A 19,424-nucleotide genomic window follows, 5' to 3' on the forward strand; every position below is an offset into this window, starting at 1 on the left:
TTCTCCCTCACGGTCAGCATTGTTTGCACTGGCAGGAGCGTTGGATGGGTGGATCACTAAGAGGTTTGGAAATGCCTGTTAGTGTCTGATGCAACCCGATGTCCTGAATAACATTAGTTTTTCTTTTTTTGAAGTTCTGGACCAGAAAGTATCTCTGAGATTCAGAGCTGCCCTGAATCCCCTCACTGGCCCTTACCTAAGGTCCTAAAAGTTTCTCTTAGCATCTGGCTGCAAGAATCACAAGGACAGATTGCAGTGGCTCCCTGTTTATTGAGTGTCTGCTTCAGGCCAGGGACTGTGCTTGGTCTGCTGAGTCAGACGGCGCCCCTCGCTGAAGTGGCTCTCAGTCCAATGATGAAGTGGAAAAGGGCTCTGGAAATCGTAATTCAAGGGCAAGAGAAAGAAGGGACATAAGGAGTACAAGGCAGGAATAAGTCCTGAGAAAGGAGCTAAAGATCACCGTGCTCTTTCTGGTGAGAGTTGCGGATTTGGAACTAGAAGGTGCAATGGGACCTCTGTGACAGAGGAGAGGACAGGCAGCCGCTGGGTGGCGAGGGCGACTTGCATGAGGATGTGCAGAGAAGCCTTCCTCAGGCTGGAGCCACTATGGAAGGGGGAAATATGAGGGGAAAGATCAAAGCCAGACATCAGGAGAGAAAGACCTTACCCCTGCAGTCCCCCCTCAGTGCTGTGGCCTGCCCCTGAACTTGACTCCCTCACTTGTGTCTCCTTCCCGATCCTCAGTGATGCTCTCAGGTCTGACTGAGCAGGGACACGGTCTTGCCCATGTTCTTCCTCCCCCCCCCCCCTCTCTGTTCTCCTTAGTGGCCAGGTCCCTGAGTAGATTACCCAAGGACTAAATTACCAGTTGACCAAACTGACTAAAGTCGAACCGATTCCTCTCTGAGGGGCCCATCTCTAGGAGTGAGCACTTGGAATTCTTAGCAGCGTCCCTGAAGGTGCCCCGGGCAGCCTCCCACCGTTTGTATCAAGACTCCCTAACTGTCCCCGGCAGGCAGACAGGCCTCGTCTTGGCAGCCTCCTCCCTCCCACCTGGAGGTAACTGGGACCAATCGTAGGCACGTCTTTGATTTCAGGTCTCTCCGTTGGCAGCATTCTCGAGGATTAAGGTCTGAATAAAGACACAAAGCCCCTCTTCAGCCCTGGGGCAGCAGGGGGGTCCCAGTGTCGGTATGACCTTCCTGGGGTGCGGCCAGGAGAACAAGCCGCCACTCAGCCTGGCTGGCTGTTTACACGGGGACCCAGGCGCTCCGACCGGCTGCTGCCCGGGGCCTGCGGCTGCTGACAGGCCGTGTGGGTGGATAATGTGGGCATTCATTTCCTGCAGCTGCTCCTCGCAGGGGCGCACACCAGGGCAGAGGGAGTGAGTGGGATGGGTGTGCGGGAGGCAGAAGGCAGAGGCAGCCGTGGGCAGCAGCACAGCTCCGCCTGAGACTCCGGCCGCAGGGGCGGAGCGCTGTGGTTGCTTCACCTGCCCGAGTCTGTAGTGGGGCTGCTCAAACATTTGCAGCATTTGCAAGAACTCTTCCCCATTTTCTCCCCAATGAGCTGTCATCTAAGAAAGGGTGGACAGACCCAGTGCTCTCAAATCAGTTTGGATGTCATTCAATCTTTTTTTTTTTCTCCTCTGTGCAGATGAGCTGGGTCAGTCATTCTGTCTGTCATCTGCTGATAAGAGTCCTGCACGGAGAACTGGACCTTGGTCCAGCCCCAGCCTGACAACTTTGTCCGGGATCTCGGAGCAGTTATGTAACTGTTCCCAGCTTCTGTGTCCCCCCTTTAAAATAGATACCATGACACTGTCCTAACCTACTTCACAGGGTGAAGTAAAAAAAAACACCCCAAGTAATGCTATGCACAAGAAGTCAGCAAGCCCGCAAGGCCCAGGGTGGGCGAGAGTTTCTGCAGAGGGCCACGAAGTATGTATTTTAGGATTTGTGTATCACACAAGGTCTCTGGTGCACGTTCTTCTGTGTGTGTGTGTGTGTGTGTGTGTGTGTGTGTGTTCAACCCTTTAATAATGAAAAATTTATTTTCAGCTCTTGGGTCACACAAAAACAGACCCTGGGCCGGACTTTGCTAACCTCTACTCATCGGCAAGGGCTGGAAGTAGGCTCAGAGGCTGTGATAAATCTGTATAAACGTGAGTATTAGTAAGTAAATAATACATGGGTAGCGTGTGAATATACATATCCATGGCATTGTCTGAAGGTACCTGAACCCCAGCGCGTGGGCCATTTTGTTCAAGATCTCCTAGAATACCTTGCCGTTGACCGGCTCTTCACCGACTGGCCAGAGAGCAGCCGTGCTGACTCAGTCAGGAGTCTCAACCTGGGGGCCAGCCCCCACTGCGGGGAGAATGGAGAGAAAGCCTTCATTTGGGGGCCACGACTGTCCACGGAAGCAGCGATTACTGTCACTTATGACAGCACAGAAACAGTACTTTGTTGACGATGTGTGTTTAAGCTGTGCCTTGATTTCTCTAGGTAAACCCCAAGGAGGTAAGCTGGCTTTATCACTGCCGTTTGCAAAGAGGGGGGTTGTGTTGAAGAATATTTGCATGGCTCTCCAGACACTGAAGTCAACTTTCAAGACGGGCAATGGTGTCTGGTTCCCGCTGTCTGTGATGAGGAGCCAGGCCCCTGCTTCCCCTTGTGTGTCCGTTTCTTCTCCCCTTATCCTCGCTCCTTGTCTGAAGGTATGAGAAGACCTGTCAGACGGAAGCTGGATGAGAACGGCAGAGGGCAAAGAAGGTTTACTTCATTCTGTTAGCTTTCAAAATATTTCCGAAGAGAAATACATGGCAGATCAGTAACAGGCTAGAATAATGAACGTACCCACATTTCAGATATCCACATGCAAGAGGCCATGCTGACTGAATAATTCTTGCTTTCGTTGGTGCTGTGTGGAAATACAATGAAGTAAATGTGACAACTTCCAACCAGTTCTTAGTGTCAAAACCAGCTTGTTCCTTCTTTTCACAGAGGGAACTATGCAGAGCCAGAAAGGCTGTGAGCTTCTCAGGAAGGTGGCTGTCACTTGGAGCCAGGACCAGCACGGCAGTCCCCGACGCTGGGGCAGTCCCCGGTCTGCTGCACTGGCTGTCCCCCAGGTGTCAGCTGGCCCGACGGTCCCGTCCCTACGTAGCTACACTCATGGTTGCCCCTTTATTTTTATGATCTCAACCAGGCTTTCCCCACTCCAGATGATGTTGCAACACATTGTTCTCTCCCCACGTAATTCTTTCATTTTGTTAGCACAGGACAGAAAGCTCAACACTACTGTCTCAGCACCCTACAGAGTCAGCTCTGCTCTGCGGAGGAAAGTTGTAGTCTTTCAACCACAGACCACCTCAAACACAGGCCAAGGATCTTATAAATGTCTGCCCCTGGTCACAAGAGGAAAAGGATAGAAGGCTCAGGGTAAGTCTAGCACCTTCCTGGGCAAGATGACCTGAAGTACTCACGGTGGAGGGGATGGTCGTCTGCACCATTCTCATGTGGGAGGGAAAACACTTCAGAAATCAACAGCTAGCCGGTGCCTGACAACCACTAGGCACACAAAGCCTTCCCAATGGCCATTAATGCCAGACATGGAATGTGAGTCCTGGTTAGCTTGAGTCCTAACACTGGACATTCCTGAACTTGCCCTTAGACTTTAGGGAGGAAGCATCCTGCTATCTGGAGGCTGTAGCCATTAGCTCAGGGCCTCCTGAGTGACACAGGCCATCAGCTTCATGGGAGCCCTCAGAAGGGAAAGACGTCCACGAGGAACAAGGTCAGAGAAGGGAAAGTATACCCGACTCTCCCCAAGGAACTGCTGATTTATTCTGTCTACTTCTTATCGCTCTACTCCTATGGGGAAGACAGGTAAAAACTCATTTAGGAGAGAATGTAGTTTGTCAGAACACCCCACAACTCCCACTAAAGTCAGCATGAAATCCAAACTTACTAGTGTAGCAGACCAGGTGTCCCACGGTTTAACTTCAACCTTCCTTTTAATCCTCCCCGTGTTCTCCACCAGCCTCTGTGAACCACTTGGCCTTTCTCAAATGTACCACATTCTTTCTTACCTTTGTGCATTTTCCTCTGCTACTCCCTGTGCCCGGAAGGCTCCTTTTTCTTTCTGTGACTTGGTGAACTTCTACACATCCTTCAAAACCCAGCTCAAATAGTCCTCATGAAGCCTTTCCTCACATTCATAGGCAAAGTTCTTTTTTCCCTGTTTTTCCTTAAGATCTTGTACAAACTTCTAAAGTGACGATACATATGACTCTTCCAGAATTATTTGTGTGTTTATCTCTTCCACTAATCTGTGAGCTCCTTATCTGTAGGGACTGTGACAGCTGATTATTACCCCCCCACCCCCACCCCCAGCCTAGCCCAGTACCTAGACATACTGGCCTTTACGAAGTGTTGAGTGAATGAATGACCTGGAAACAGGTCTTAGAAGGCTTTGATGGTCCAGCAAATGGATTTAATCTCTGCCATCCCCCACAGCGTTCCATGGTGGGCTCCTCAAAATGACCCACTGGGGTACAGGGTAAAAATGGTGGCACTCCTGCTCATATTTTTGTGTCAGACATTAACAATCCATTTCACATGGATGGACAGCACATATATTTAATGTATAAATAAATGCATACATGAAGAAAAAGGTATACATTAAAAATATGGTAGGCCGCTGTTATAAGCAAAGGGAAGTCACCGAAAATTTGGAATAGAGAAAAAATCATGAAAAAAAGCAAGTGCGTAGGAAAACTGATCTTGTGGACGAGAGGGAGGCAGGGCTGTCAGTTGATACAGAAGCACCATGTGGTCCACGCACAAGAAATGAGAGACTAAATAAGTGTAGGAGCCATAGGTCTGGGGAAAAGGAAGACCCACTAAAAATTACTATCATTATCTTCATTATTGCCATTACATCAGTGGGACCAGGTGACATTTTGGCTTGTGGTAAGCAGAAAGAATCAGATTCACACAAAATCCCCCAAATGCAGTCATAACCTGGGAGCACAGGTAGATCTCAAAGGTGAAGATAGAATACTTTGCTCCAGGATCAGGTTTTATGAGCAACACTGAACATTTTTTCCCCACTTGTCGGAGACAGCGAATAAGGGCCACCCATCAGGTCCATCCAATCCCAGATGAGACTTCTTAATAAAGACTATTTATAGCTGCCGGTAATTACAGCAACACTGTGCAATAATCGCTGTGTGGGGCACGTAGGTGGGGGCGGGGGAGGGGTCTGGCCACCGCTGGGTACGTGACCGTCTTCTGGCTGTTTCTTGTTGGCTCAGGAAAGAACAGAAGGTGGATTTGTTTGTCGGTTGAGCAACCTGGCACTGCCCTGTCTTTACCTGACTCTCTCTCTTTAAACATTAACCATCTCTTAAAACATTCGTGTTCCATGCCCGAGGCCAAGGAAGGCCAAGAGAAAGGGGAGGAGAAAAAGAAAGAGAAAGAGAAGAGAAAGGAGGGAAGGGGGGAGAGGAAGGGTCCCCACATCAACAGTTCATTCATTCCACAAACATTCAGGAAGGGTCCGCGGTGACCCAGGCACCGCCTGGGACCCCAGGTTTGAATGCTGAGGAGGACAAGTCTCCTCCCCATTCTTACAGGTTCACAGTCTCGGAGACAGACCAGGAAACACCACACTGGGCCCTCTCCACTCACCGGAGAAGGATGGATGGGAGAGATAGGAAAGGTCAGGGACCTGAAAGTTCCCAGGGTCTTTGTCCTCTGGGAAGTGGTTTTCAAAGTCCAATGAGAACGAAGTGAACGGGAGTATTTCTTTAAAATACAGCTTCTGGTTCAGCAAGACTCTGTCACTGGGGCCCAGGGCTCTGCATTAATCTAGCTCTCTGATGAAATTCAGACTTAGATGGCCTGTGACCACAAGGGGGCGCTGCCCTTCTAGGCAAAAAGCCTGGGCCTGAAACCCAGAGGTTGATGGAAAATGGAAGAATGGGAGAGGGAGCACTGGAGACAATTAAGGACAGAAAAAAATGGAAGAAAGAGAAAATCCAGGGAGTGGGAGAGAAGAGGCGTAGCTCTCTAAGGAGAAGTGAGCCAATATTACAGAATCCCTGAGGCCCCTCTGGTGACTGGCGTCCATCTCTTAACCATGAGTTTTGGTGTTTATGATGTAAACCTGATGACTTACCCAAAGGGGCACAGAACACTGAACAGAAAGCAAACTGCTGAGCCTTGGGCTTACACCGCACTCACAGGGCGCAGGTGCGGCCACGCCCTGCCGCCTCGCGTCACACCTCTGGTCTTGCTTCCAGACACCCCGACTACAGCACCTGCTCACCTTCACGTTCTGAGGCTGAATCAAGCCAGGGCTGTGGAAAGGGAAACTGCTCCAGAGGAGGTACCAAAGGTTCACACTCTCTTCAGCAGCTTCCCTGGGTCTTGGCTTCTCCATCGAGCTGAACCCCGACCCTCCACAGCCCCTGGACTAGTCTACTCCAGAGCAGCGCCAGCTCACTTCCTGGGAAGGTGGGGCCGGCCGACCTCCATGAGGACCGAGCCCTGAGGGCCACAGGCTGTTTCCCCCTGTGGTCCACTCATCCTCCTCATCCTCCTGATTGTGTCGAGATTCCTCTCTTTCTTAAACTGGTTTTAGGCCCGATTTTGAGCCCCTAGGGTATGGTGGGTCTGTCCCTAGGACCCTGTGGTTCTTCTTCATCCGATGGGATGCTCCCATTTATCCTGTTCTGGGCCCAAAGTGCACTTTCCCCCCATCCCTCCAGATGGACGCGTCCTCCCCCATTCTTCAAGATCCTGCTCTGCAGTGACCTTCCCTGGGACTCTTCCTTAACCGTCCTCTTTCCCTCTGGCGTCCCAATCACGTGGCCCTTTTGTGCAGGTGTGCCCCACCCATTTGACGACAAGTTTCAGGGGCCTGGTCTCACCATTTGGAATTCAGGCCGACCTGAGTCGGAAGCCCAGTGCGGCCACTTAGCAGCTCTGTGACCTCAGGCAAGTTACTTCTCTGTCCCAAGTCTCAGTGTCCTTGCCTGTAAAATGGGCAAACAATCGCCCTTACTATTAAGGTTAAATGATCTAATACCTGACCCAGCACCAGAAACACTGTAGCCCTCAATACGTGTTTGCTTTTGTCATTAATCATATTTATGTCCTTAATTTACTCTAATCCTCATGGGTTTGGTACAGAGGAGATGGTCGGTGGTGTTTATGGAATGAGCAATTAAGATCTGCAACTTAGCACCAGATCAGTTCATCAGTACGTTTTAAGGAGTGGGCAGCTCCGTATTCTCCTTTAACTCATCAATATTTTATGGTGTTTCGTGCACCCAAGGGTTTGTTCAAGAGCAAGTCTCTCCATAAACGCAGGCAGGCTCTTTGCAGCCTCGCTCCCTGGGTGTCCGCTGCCGCAGTGCACTTGTCTTCTGTGCCCGCCCTCACATTTGCCGTCTCGCTGCTGAAGGCCTCGATCAGAGAACTGTGGCTATTGAGAAGTACCTGAAACTGAGTCTGAGTTCTCTGGAGGAAAATAGCTACAGAATTCCATCAAGTCTGCTGTAAACGTTTGAATTTCACTTTCCCCACTGCCGACTTCCACCCTGTGAAAGGAGACGAAAGACCTAAATAAACTCTGAAGTCCCTTTAATTGCAGTGATCTGTGATTGCCTCTGTGCACAGTGGGATGTTTCGGCTCCAACTGGTCCAGCGATTTTTGCCAACAAACGTGACTTAATGACCAGCTCTGACTCCCTGATATGAATGATCTCAGAAAGAAAATAGGTGCCACCTGTCCTGCCTGCCTCCTTGCTGCTGTCTCCACCACCTGGCTGGAATTCCTGGAGGCTGTTGCTTGGTTTATTTAGGCCCCTCTGAGTTCAGGCATTCTGAGGAAAGATAGGAAGGGTGGTGTGTGCTCAGAATCAACTAGCTTTTCTTCAAGATCTTAATCAGGCAATCTAAGGTTAAATATGAAGAGGAAGCAGTGTAAAAGTAGGTGTAAAACCAGTGACAAATAACTCATTAGCTTTCCTTCCCCTCTGGGAAAAGCTGGCTCTGAGCCCTGTTCAGGTGGGGAGTGTGTGCAGCCTGCCCCGAGCCCTGAGGTCCCTGAGCCAGGGAGGGGCCCCCACGCCCACCCCAGCCTGTGGGCCTGGGTAAGGTACTTGCCTTCTCTCTTTGCCTTCCTCCCTCTCTCATCCAGTGCTGCTCACTTTGAGTGCATTCTTCCTCTGGGCCATTGCTTCTCATCCCCTTTTAATCCATTCTCCTTTGGAAAAGCATTTTTGAAAGTCTTGTCCATACCTTTCTTCTCCACCTCCCGCCCCCCCCCACACACCCACAGAGCTTGTGATAGGCATCACCCAGGCTCAGGCCTGTCCTACCCACTTGGCATGGCTGCCACCAGCTCCAGCTGTCCCCTCTCACCGCTCCCCACTGATTACGGGCAGCTGGTTATTGGGGATGCTCTCTTGTCTCGAATCCCGGGATTCTGCAGTAGAAGACAGGCCTAAATCCATTCAGTGACTGTTTCTTGAGCATCACCTACACGCCATCAGGACTGTGAGAGGCTGGGAGCAATGATGATGGAATAAACACCTTGCTTTCAGGAAGCTTCAGGAAGACGCATGATCAAGTCCAAAATGGTTAGTGCTACTGAAACTAGGTACGGAGGGTTGTGGGTCCCAGAGGAAGACGTGACTAGCTTTCCCTGGGGCGGGGGGGGGGGGGGGGGNTTTCCCGGGGGGGGGGGGGGGCGGGAAAGGTTTTGCAGGCAGAGAAGGAAAGGACAACCAGGAACAAGACGTCCACGTTGAGGGGCAGGGGGTAGAGGAAGTGGCCCACGGTGGCGGGGGCCTGGGGCATGGTGCACAGGGCTGGGGAGGGATCAGAGTGGATGCTGGAAAGCAGGCTCACCCTCAGATGGGAGGGGCGCCAAAGGCATTTGGACCGGATCCTGTGGAAAATGGTATAAGCGCCAGATAACTCAGCAAGAAACTGAAAAATAATTTGGGTTTTCGGTCTTCCAGTGTAAAGCTGCCTGTTCAGCCAGCGTCCTGGGGTCGTCGGGTGGTTAGAGGTTAAACTGGAGAAGGGGGCAGTGGGAAGTGGGACAACGCCTTCAAAGCAGGGAGTGGGTGTGAGAGCTGCCGCGGAAAGCAGAAATACAACGACCCTAAATCACTACCTGACTGATGGAAACCCCGCATGAACCGAACCCATTTGGCCGCCGTCCTGGCGTGGAAGCAGCTCGGCTTCCTACCCGACATCAGGATATCCCAGCGAGAGACAAGCAATAGGATTTCTGTAAAAAGTGCTTTGTAACATGCAGGATGCCCCCCCCCCCCGCCCCGCCCCACCCCACACTGACCATCAGTGCTGCAGTTTTCCACGGGCATGCTCAGAAGTCCCAGCCAGGCCACCCACCTACCCAGATGGCCTCCTCAGAGAACACAGTCCCCTTCCATTTACTGGGCAACTCGAAGGCAGAGGCATCTGACAGAGGGAGGGGCCAGCCACCGCCGGTCAGACCAGCCAATCAGACCAGACCAAATCGCATGATCGTTAATTTTGTTCCCGTAATTCAGAATAACTGTGAGGCAGCAAAGATAAAGCATGCTTTGTTGCTCTCTTGTCTTTTTTTTTTTTGGTCATGTTCCTTGGGGTTAATTAAACTGGCTTCTTTAACAACAGGACTTCTCAGAACCTTACACACACTAATGAGCATTGTGAATTCAAAAGAGGTTTGTGTACAGAATCTCTCAGGTTGACTTGACGACCGACTCCCACTCCCGTTTGCTGACCCTTACTGCCTGGAGGCCCTACAAGACCCTCACGGAGCAAAGCAGTGGCCCCTGATCTGCGATCCACATGCTCCAAGACCCTCAGTGGCTGTGGGTAGAGCCAAACCCTGTTTGTACTGTCTTTTTCTATGCACACATACACACGTATGGTAAAGTTTAATTTATAAATTGGGCACAATAAGAAATTAACAGTAACTAATAAAACAATTTAAAAACTACACTGTTATAAAAGCTCCATGGATGTGGCCCGTTCCTCTCAAAATATCTCGTTGTACTGCACTCACCCCACTTCTCGTGATGATGTGAGATGCTACGGAGCCTTGGTGATGAGATGGAGGGAGGTGAATGAGATGCTAATGAAGTAAAATGCAGGTGACTTGAACACAGGCCAGGCAACTCCTCCTCAGGAGATCTGACAACCCAGGTGGCTGCTGAGTGACTTAGTAGAGAGCATCCAAGCGAGGGGATGAATCACGTCCCAGGTGGGACAAACAGCACACGATTTAAAACTCACGAGCTGTTGATTCACGGAATTTTTCATGTAATATTTTTGGGCCGTAGTTGACCACAGGTAGTTGAAACTGCGGATAACAAAACCGTGGATAAGGGGGCAATACTGCGTTAGAGTCTGCTCTCTGTCCACTCTGTGTTTCAAAAGGAAAAGACCAGTCTTCAGGGGAAGCTGAAGAGGCAGGAATCGGTGGAAGAAGCAGCACTGGGGGCTCTGGCTGTCTAAGGCCATCAGCTCTCCTCCTTGGCTGCTGAAGGCCGCTGAGCCCTGTGCCATAGCCTCTAGGTCTCGCACGAGGAGCTTCCCCTCCCGTTCTTTGGGGAGACTTGCCCTACTTCCCATCTGCCTCACCCCACAGGACCACCTGCTTGTCACCAGCGCTGGCTGGTAGCTTCATCCAAACTCCTAACTGTGTTCAGTCTTGTGTTAGCCCTGGCCCGGAGCTTACTGAAAGAACTCAGCGAAGCAGGGCCCAAGGCTGTGCCATGAATGTTCTCTGATTGCTGTAATACTGGCTTATGAAATATTGCTGTTTCCTCACATTTTCTAGTTGCTATTTGGTTTTTTGTGGGGGAGGGGTCTTTAAGGGCTCTGTGTGTTCTGTACTCTACCTCGCATGGTTAGTAATTTGCTGTCAGTTTTGTGTAGGCTCTCGGGCTCGATCTGGCTTTTGATCTTTGGGTATTGTCTCGCTTGTTTTCTTCCGACACATGGGCTTCCTGGAAGGCAAGAAGAGGTCTTCATCCATTTTCGCTTTCATGTTTAGTGTGTTAGTAAGACATGCTGTTTGGGGTTGGTGTAATTGTCCAAAGTTACGTGTATGAAGTGCTCTTCACAAGTGGTTATGGTGAGGGGGTCGAGTTGAACGGGAGCATTTGTCCATTCTTTAGTGGGAAGCGTTGTTTGATCCTGATTTGGCCCTTTCAGTTTTGGCCCCTGGCCTCTGTCCCTCAAGGCGACGCCTGGAGTCTCTTTGTAAAACAAAAAGACAGCTGATTTCCAAAACCAAGTGATCAATTCAAGAAAATCAAAATCCGAACTCTCCAATCGGATAAGAAACGGCCCTCTAGCTGAAAGTTTTATCTCCATCACCGTTATTTACTCAAGGTAGAAATGTCTCCTTGGTTCCCTCTCCTCCTGTGAAAATTCTTAGTTACCTTTAAAAGCTTTATTTTACTAAAATAATAAATTTTGTTCCTTCTGTTGTGCCTTGGATATACATCTCCATCTGTGGATGGGGAAAAAAATCTGTCTGGAGGGCCTATGAGCTTGTCAAAGTCAGCCAGTCCAGAGATAAACCGCACCCTCCTCCCCCAACCTGCCCTTCCTTGACGTCTTTAGTCCAGACGTACCGCAGCCTCTGCAGAGCTAGAGAAGCTCAGAGCTCCCAGGCCTCATGGCGTCTCCCTTCTTCCTCCTTCCTTATCTCACGTGACCTAATTCAAATTGTCTGAATTCGGAGGCAGTCATTTTTCTTGCATCAATCTCTTCCTTCAGCTCTTAGCCATTGTCAGCTCTTAGCCTCTCCATCCTGCACAACTTAATCATCTCCTTGGTGTCTTCTTAGGAGAACTTACCCACCTCTGAATCCACCTTCTCCTCAGCCAGAAGAAAGACTTAATCAGCGATAAATACTCCCAACCCTACCTACCAGTATCCAGCAGCAGGTCCTCAGTGATAGATCCAGGCACGGTCGCAAGGGCACATTCCTTTCAGGGAAGGACTGTAGGTCACTGTGGACCTGATCCAAGTGACTCTAATTGCACCTTCCCTCGCTCACCCAAAACTACGGGAGCCCACGGCCATGTTCTCATGGCTCTGGGGAGTTCTCCAGGCTCACAGACTGGCCTGGCTTCCCCACTTTATGTTCTGTGCTTCGTACCAAGATTGCCCTGCTCTGTCTGCCCTCTGATGAGAAGTGGCCAGTTGGACTCTCTGACGAATTTTGGAGGTGCTTCTTGAATCATCCTTGGTGTCATGGTCTACTAGCCACAGGCAAATGCCCCACAGCCCTGGTGACAAGGGTACTGCAAACCAGCCTGGATCTGGTACCAGGACCTTCCTCTGGTTGAGCAGGGCAACCAGGTGAGACTTTCAGTGACAATAGTAAAGGCTATGCAGTTCGAGGAATGAAGTGTACTGGCAACCTCTTGGAGTCTGCAATAAATATTTCTAGTTCTTTCATTCACAGATTCACTTAAAAAACTACCAAGGACAGGTGCATTACATAGCATTGAGGACAGAGCATAAAGGATGTCCAACTAAGTCACTGCTCGTGAATCGCTGTTCTAGTGTTGGAGGGACAAATGCAAAACACATGTCCGCTCATACGTAGCACCAAGAACCATCAATGCTTTTAAAAGTCTGAGGACAATCAGCGGTATGATAGGTAAGCAACTAAGGGGAAGGGCCATTCTATGAGACGCGGAAGAAATTAACTTCTAAAAAGTAACACTGAAATAAAGATCCCAATGATAAGAAGAAATGAACGCGAACAATTTCAGTGAGCAGAGTGTACTAAGAAGAGGGACCAGCAAAGTGGGAATGGTCTTGGATGAGTCTGAGGAACAGAAAAAACAGGGTGGCCAGGCCTGATGATCACAGGGGTGACCGAGCGGACGTGAGGTCAAACAGGAAGACAGATTGGATGGCGTAAGGCCTTGGTAAGTTTGTGCAAGATGTTTGCATTTCCCTCTGAGGGCAAAGGGCAGCCACGATCTGCAGACGCAGAAAAAAGAGCAATACTAGGAACCACAGTGATAGAGCATTTATCTAGGTTTCTGCTGATCACACAGGGAGCAGAGACAGATCCCCAGGGAGTGAGTGACTAATGAGATTCTTAGATGTCCGCAGCCCACACCTGGCTTCCGGGGTTGCTGGGGTGTTCCAAGAAGAAGGAGACCAAATAAATCCAAGAGGGAATAAGCAGGGACCTGACTGATGTTCTGTTAGTGAATCTCATAAACAGAAAGAGGTTGAGGGGTTGAGGAAGTAGAAAGAATCTAGGGTCCCAGGACTCAGGGAGGCTGGGGATGTGAGCTCTAAGACCAAGCTCTTGCAGCCCCAAGACAGATGCAGGGTTATAGGGTTACAGCAACAGAGCCACGTTAGGGAAGCAAAAATACTCACACTCCTAGCTGTCCCTGGACAGGCCACACTGACCAATTTCAGCTCTCCGCTCTCGTGTAGTGGGGGCCCTGAGACAACACGCACAGCCTAAAAATACACGCAAAAATGGCACCCTGATATTTATGTAGGGTGGGCCCCAGAAGTGCCCAATATGCTAATCATACAAATCCCAACTTCAGGTAAAACAGACTCCTTGACCTTTGTAATGGCCTAATAAGCAGATCTCCCATGAGAAGGGCCTCCTCCTTTCACGATTGTTCTTTTCCTTGCATGGTAAATTTACCTTTGCTAATACGCAATGGTAAAAAAAGGAAAAAAAGCAACCCTCCCAAATAGAAGGTACTTTGAAAGTGCTAAGACTGCTCCGTTCTCTGACAAGTCCTGCTGTGCTGGCCAACAGGGAGGCTTGGGAATAAAATTAGGACTGTATGAAGGATGAATGGGTCCAGTCTCTCTCCTGCAGAGCTCTGCCGTGTGGATGGGGCCGGAGTCGTCACTTGGTTTATAAGCTTTAATAGAGCGTCTTTCATTCAAAGATCCCAGGACACTTCACAGCTGCTAAAATGATCCTAAGAAAATATTTGTAGCCACACAGTACAGGTGGGAATATGGAGGCACCGAGAAGAAAAAGGACTGACCAAAGACCCCCAGAGTGAACTCAGAGGCAGGACCATAGAATCCAGGACCTCAGCCAGTTCCAAGCTCTGTCTGCAGGATCCGGCCTGGGAAAGGACAGTCCGGGCTTCTTGACTGAGACAGTCACGATCAAACAAATTGGGGGAGGAGGGGTTCACAAAAGCAGCCCGTGTGAGCCTGCTGCATCCTAGTCTGACGCCACTTGGGCACGTGCTTGCGGTGACTTGGCCACCTGCAGCTCTAAGTGGTCAGGAGCTGTAATAATGAAAGCCCTCTGATGAGGTTGACAGTGTCTGTCAGAGTGAGCATATGCCTTAATGTCTTCTGTGTTCCTGACAAATTCACTTAATAGCTCCAATCAAACCCATTTCCTATGTGCTGGGGCCAAATAGGCCAATGAATGAAACAACCACATGGCCATATTACCAAGATAAGGGTGGACACAATACTATCCATCTGGGCAGGCTGGGCTCTGGGTCAGCGCACCAGAGTGAAGATTAAAGACTGCACCCTGGCTGGTGTAGCTCAGTGGATTGAGCGCGGGCCTGCAAACCACTCGATCGAGGTTCAATTCCCAGTCAGGGCACATGCCTGGGTTGCAGGCCAGTCCCCAGGAGGGGACTCACGAGAGGCAACCATACATTGATATTTCTCTCCTTCTCTCCTTCTCTTCCTCTCTAAAGATAAAGAAATAAAATCTTTAAAATCTTTAAAAAATATATAAAAAAAGATTAAAGACTGCTATGATCTCAATGTTTGTGCCCCCATCAAAATTTCTATGTTGAAATCCTCCCCCCACAAAACTGATGATGTTAAAAGGCTGGGCCCCTGAGGGTGATTAGATCATGAGGGTGGAGCCGTCATGTATGGGATCAGTGTTCTTATAAAAGAGCTTCCACAGAGCTGCCTAGCCCCTTTTGTGGTGTGAGGTTACAATGGGAAGTGTGCAGCCTGGAAGATGGCCCTCACCAATGATGCTGGCACCTTGATCTTGAACTTTCAGTCTTTAGAGGTCCCCGGTGAGCGATAAACTTCTGTTGTTAATAAGCCAGACAGTCTGCGTTACTTCTTTACAGCAGCCCAAGCAGAGTGAGACCAAGAGTATACTTTAATATGGTCCTTCAGGGTGGGCACTGCCCCATTCTTGCCACCGCTGACCTTAAACAAAACTCCAACACAACGTACAGTTGTGACCTTTAAGGTCCCCAGGCTTCCTTCTCTCAATTGGCTGCACTGGAACTAATTAGCGGAATGGCCCAAAGGATTTGGGAGAAAGGATAGGAAGGAGAAAATGAGAAGGCCTGAAGACTCATGGTCGCTGCCACCAATGGTACTTCCCATTAGGGCTGCCACCAACAGTTACTAGCCCATTTGCTCTTTGGAGGCTAGTTTGTCCTGGGGCTTCCCCCAAGGGTCGGACCTCAGTCTAGTTCTCTCTAGATACCAGGAACTCGTGGAGATGCAGGGCCCCTAGAAAGTTGCCAACATGGTCACGAAAGGTGGGAAGCCCAATTCACAAGACAGAGCAGGAGTCACAAATTCAAATTCAGACTCCTCCATCTACTGCTTGCAGGATCTTGGGCTGGTCATGTTAGCTTTTTAAAAAAAAGATTTTATTTATCTTTAGAGGGGAAGGGAAGGAGACAGGGAGAGAAACATCAATGTGTGGTTGCCTCTCATGCGTCCCCTGCTGGGAACTGGCCTGCAACCCAGGCATGTGCCCTGACTGGGAACTGAACCGCGATTTTCTGGTTCACAGGCCAGCACTCAATCCACTGAGCTACACCAGCCAGGGTTCATGTCAGCTTTTTGGGCTTCATTTTTCTGAGTATGTACCTGACTGGGTGGGGACACAGAAGTTGACGTAGTGAAGCGCTTAGAACAGAGCTTGGTCTGCAGGAAGAACTCAACACATGTCTGATATTATTAATTTGATGTCACAAACTCGAGGTAACCCAGAAATTATTAGTTTTCTGTTTCCTCTTCAACACAAATCCAATTCACTCTTGGGTCCAGTTTAACTTGGGAGCTACGACTAAGACTTGATTTCCAAGTTAAGTAGCCTTGGTTAAGAGACCGCTTTTGTTCACAAGTGAGGGAGAAAATCGGGCTAGGCTGAGTAGCCCCCCATCACTGACACTTCGTTCAGCCTCAGCCAAGGCTGATGCTGGTTAGAATGAAGAGACAGGCCAGACTTGCTTACATGGAGCTGTTCCCATCCACCGGCCCACAATCCTGGGCCCACCCAGGATCTATGACCCCAGAAACTCCAATGCCAGGGCATCGATGGAAGCCTGCAACCATCAGTCAGTCCGCAGGCTTGCAGTGAGTTGGGGAGCAAGGCCAGTAGAGGTGGGGATACCCATGGTTTGGGCCTGGGGGGAGCAGCCAGGGAGGAAACCAGAAAGAAGGGGTGGACCTCAATGCTAGGATTCCTCTGTGTAGGTCTTGGACAGTTGAAAAGCATTTTGTACATCTTAAAGTGCCACTCAAATGTTAACGGCACTATTAAATAATTGTTACTACTTTTCATCCAAAATCCAGTTGTTTAGTATCCATATAGCAGGCAACAAAGCAAAGGAAGCCAAAGAGCTCTGGGTTTATGTGACCCTGGTGGCTGACACGTGTGACCTCAGACAAGTACCACTGCCTCTCAGAGCCCAATCTGCCCCCATGACAGCCCAAGACAGCAGGGCCTTTGACAGCCTGAAATGATCGTGCAAAGTACTTGTCCCATAGCAGACAGNCAGGGGGGAGCAGCCAGGGAGGAAACCAGAAAGAAGGGGTGGACCTCAATGCTAGGATTCCTCTGTGTAGGTCTTGGACAGTTGAAAAGCATTTTGTACATCTTAAAGTGCCACTCAAATGTTAACGGCACTATTAAATAATTGTTACTACTTTTCATCCAAAATCCAGTTGTTTAGTATCTATATAGCAGGCAACAAAGCAAAGGAAGCCAAAGAGCTCTGGGTTTATGTGACCCTGGTGGCTGACACGTGTGACCTCAGACAAGTACCACTGCCTCTCCGAGCCCAATCTGCCCCCATGACAGCCCAAGACAGCAGGGCCTTTGACAGCCTGAAATGATTGTGCAAAGTACTTGTCCCATAGCAGACAGAAACCACAAGGGTTGCTCTTTCTGTCTGATGAAGGCCCAGGTTTTTTTTGTTTTTTTTTTTTTTTTACATAGAAATATAACTTCATAAAATTAGAAAACAAGATGGCAGCCCCAGGGAAGTCTTCAGAAGTGAGATATTTTCACAGCATCTCTCCTCTGTTCAAAGACCCGGCAGAGAGGGACTATCTGTTTCAGTGTGGTTCAGACTGGAGCAGCAGTTGCTCAAGAGCGTGGGGTTGGGGAATGTTTCAGCACACAGAGCTCTTTCGCTGAGCTGGGTCCTGTCCCTGCGGACTCCACACAGCAGGAGCCTCCAGGTGTGTGCGGACGTCGAGCGAGCAGCTTGCCAAGGAAGCTCAGGGCTCCGGGGTCCTCAGTGTCAGGCTTTGTGTGTTGCTGGAACGCTTCCTGTGGTGATCGGTGACCACAGAAGACAGTCCTCACAGGCCATGGAATGCAGAGGGGTGTCCAGGGACTGTGGGAGCATGTCACTCAAGTCCTGACACAGCCAGCGCCTCTCACAGTTCTTCACGTTTCCCCTTGCCTGGGCTGCTTCCAAGCCTCCCATAAGGCTGGTCTAGGAGCTGAAAAGCTCTGTTTGCAAAATCTCCTATACCCTGGAGGTCATGGCCATGCACTTGTCAGATGTAGGAAGGAGTCTGTGGTGGTCACAGGGAATTACTATTCCACTACCAACTTGATTGGCACCTTTCTGCTCCCTGACCTTATTCCCTCGTGCTTCGATTGTACTAACACCACCACCTCATGGACGGACCTGCTCACTACAGAGAGATGGCCTTGACGTTGTGTCGATAAGTCAGTACTCTTCTCCTGGAAATGAACTCTTCTCGTGACATCCACTTCAACCTTCTAGGGCCTTGGGGCCAAGGAAAATATCCATGGGGAGTGTGAGCAGATCAGACCCATAGTCCCAAGGCTTATCTGTGTATACATACAGGTGCAGGCAATTTAAATCCATGCAGTGTGAATAAGGTATGAGAGACATGTCTATGCAGATACTTAGCAGATTTGTGCATTGGATGTGTGAGCTCCAGCTCATCCACAGACAGCACATCTATTTTACTTGAAATAAAACAGTTAAGTAAATGTCTATTTATTTATATACATAATAGAAATACTACATATTTATTCCTGAGCCACCTGTACTTCCACTTTGAGGTGCTCCTTCCTGCCTTTCACACACACTTCTCGGGCTTCCTACTACAGGCTTTCTTCTCTGCTCCTCATGTGTATTTTAACTTGATTTTCCTGGGAGAAGACTTACTCAGCCTCTCAGCCTCCGGATGCCTATCAGTGAAAAAGATTAGGGGTGGGTGTTGCTAAGAGACCTAGAACACCCAGCCCAGACCAGGCACTTGCAAGCATTTAACAAATGGCCAGGGTGGAGGTGGGGCAGGTGGGTGATGAGGCGGCAATTGTTCTTGTGGAGCTAGGGACTTGGAGAGTTTGTTGTGCCCAAGGTCAATGACACTGAGGAAGACCCAACAGTCCTTGCCCTCTGGGAGCAACACCCTCGACTTCCGGTGGCTCAGTTAGTGGAATGAGTAAACTGATCAGAGCCTGGGAGCTCGATTCCCAGGCGTCTCTTCTTTGGTCCTTTGGCACTGTTATGCACACAGAAGGTGGAGAGGCGAAGCATATTTGAAGTCTGGTTATTTCACAAGGAATTGAGTGAAACCGGAGGTGGTAGTTCCTCTTAGCGTTTCTGGATGTCCAAACATAACGCTCCCCCTTGCACAGGTCCCTGGAACCCAGGAGAATTTGCAGCCACTTAAGTAGCGGTTTTTACTATGACAGAACAAATAATGAGGACTCCCATTCCATCCACTCTCCTTGCTCAGTCTGTACCAGTGAGCTCTGAGAAGACTTTGAGGGTCGGATGTCACAGAAGAAACTTCATCCTGTTTCCAGACCTCTTATTTAGGTTAGACGGTGAGAAGTTACCAGGCCTAACACCTTGTATACCTACTAACCAGCCCAGGCTAGCACAAACAGTATGCTAGCGTGTAGAACACACACATTGGAGACCAAAGGCATAGGTGACTTTGCCCATAACTATGACTTCACCATGACTCACTTCCCTCATCTGTTGGGTGAGGAGGTTGACCTCAATACCCTTAAGTTCTCTTTTAGGATTAACATTCTCCAGTTTTTCCATTTAAAAGCTATAATAAATTCAAATTAACCAATGAGAA

The 19,424-nt window shown here is 49.5% G+C and overlaps 1 long non-coding RNA gene across 1 annotated transcript; it reads right to left on the reverse strand.

The window, feature by feature from the left end:
* Nucleotides 1–250: 250 nt before the first annotated feature.
* Nucleotides 251–1,484, reverse strand: LOC118993128 (uncharacterized). The gene is made up of 2 exons (XR_005067778.1): nt 1,372–1,484; nt 251–604 (listed from the first exon to the last, which is right to left on the reverse strand). It is a non-coding gene; the product is annotated as an uncharacterized LOC118993128 (long non-coding RNA).
* Nucleotides 1,485–19,424: the final 17,940 nt, after the last annotated feature.

Source organism: Sturnira hondurensis, unplaced genomic scaffold, assembly GCF_014824575.4.
Source record: "Sturnira hondurensis isolate 20B ecotype Veracruz unplaced genomic scaffold, ASM1482457v3 Scaffold0008640, whole genome shotgun sequence".
Classification (NCBI taxonomy): Eukaryota; Metazoa; Chordata; class Mammalia; order Chiroptera; family Phyllostomidae; genus Sturnira; species Sturnira hondurensis.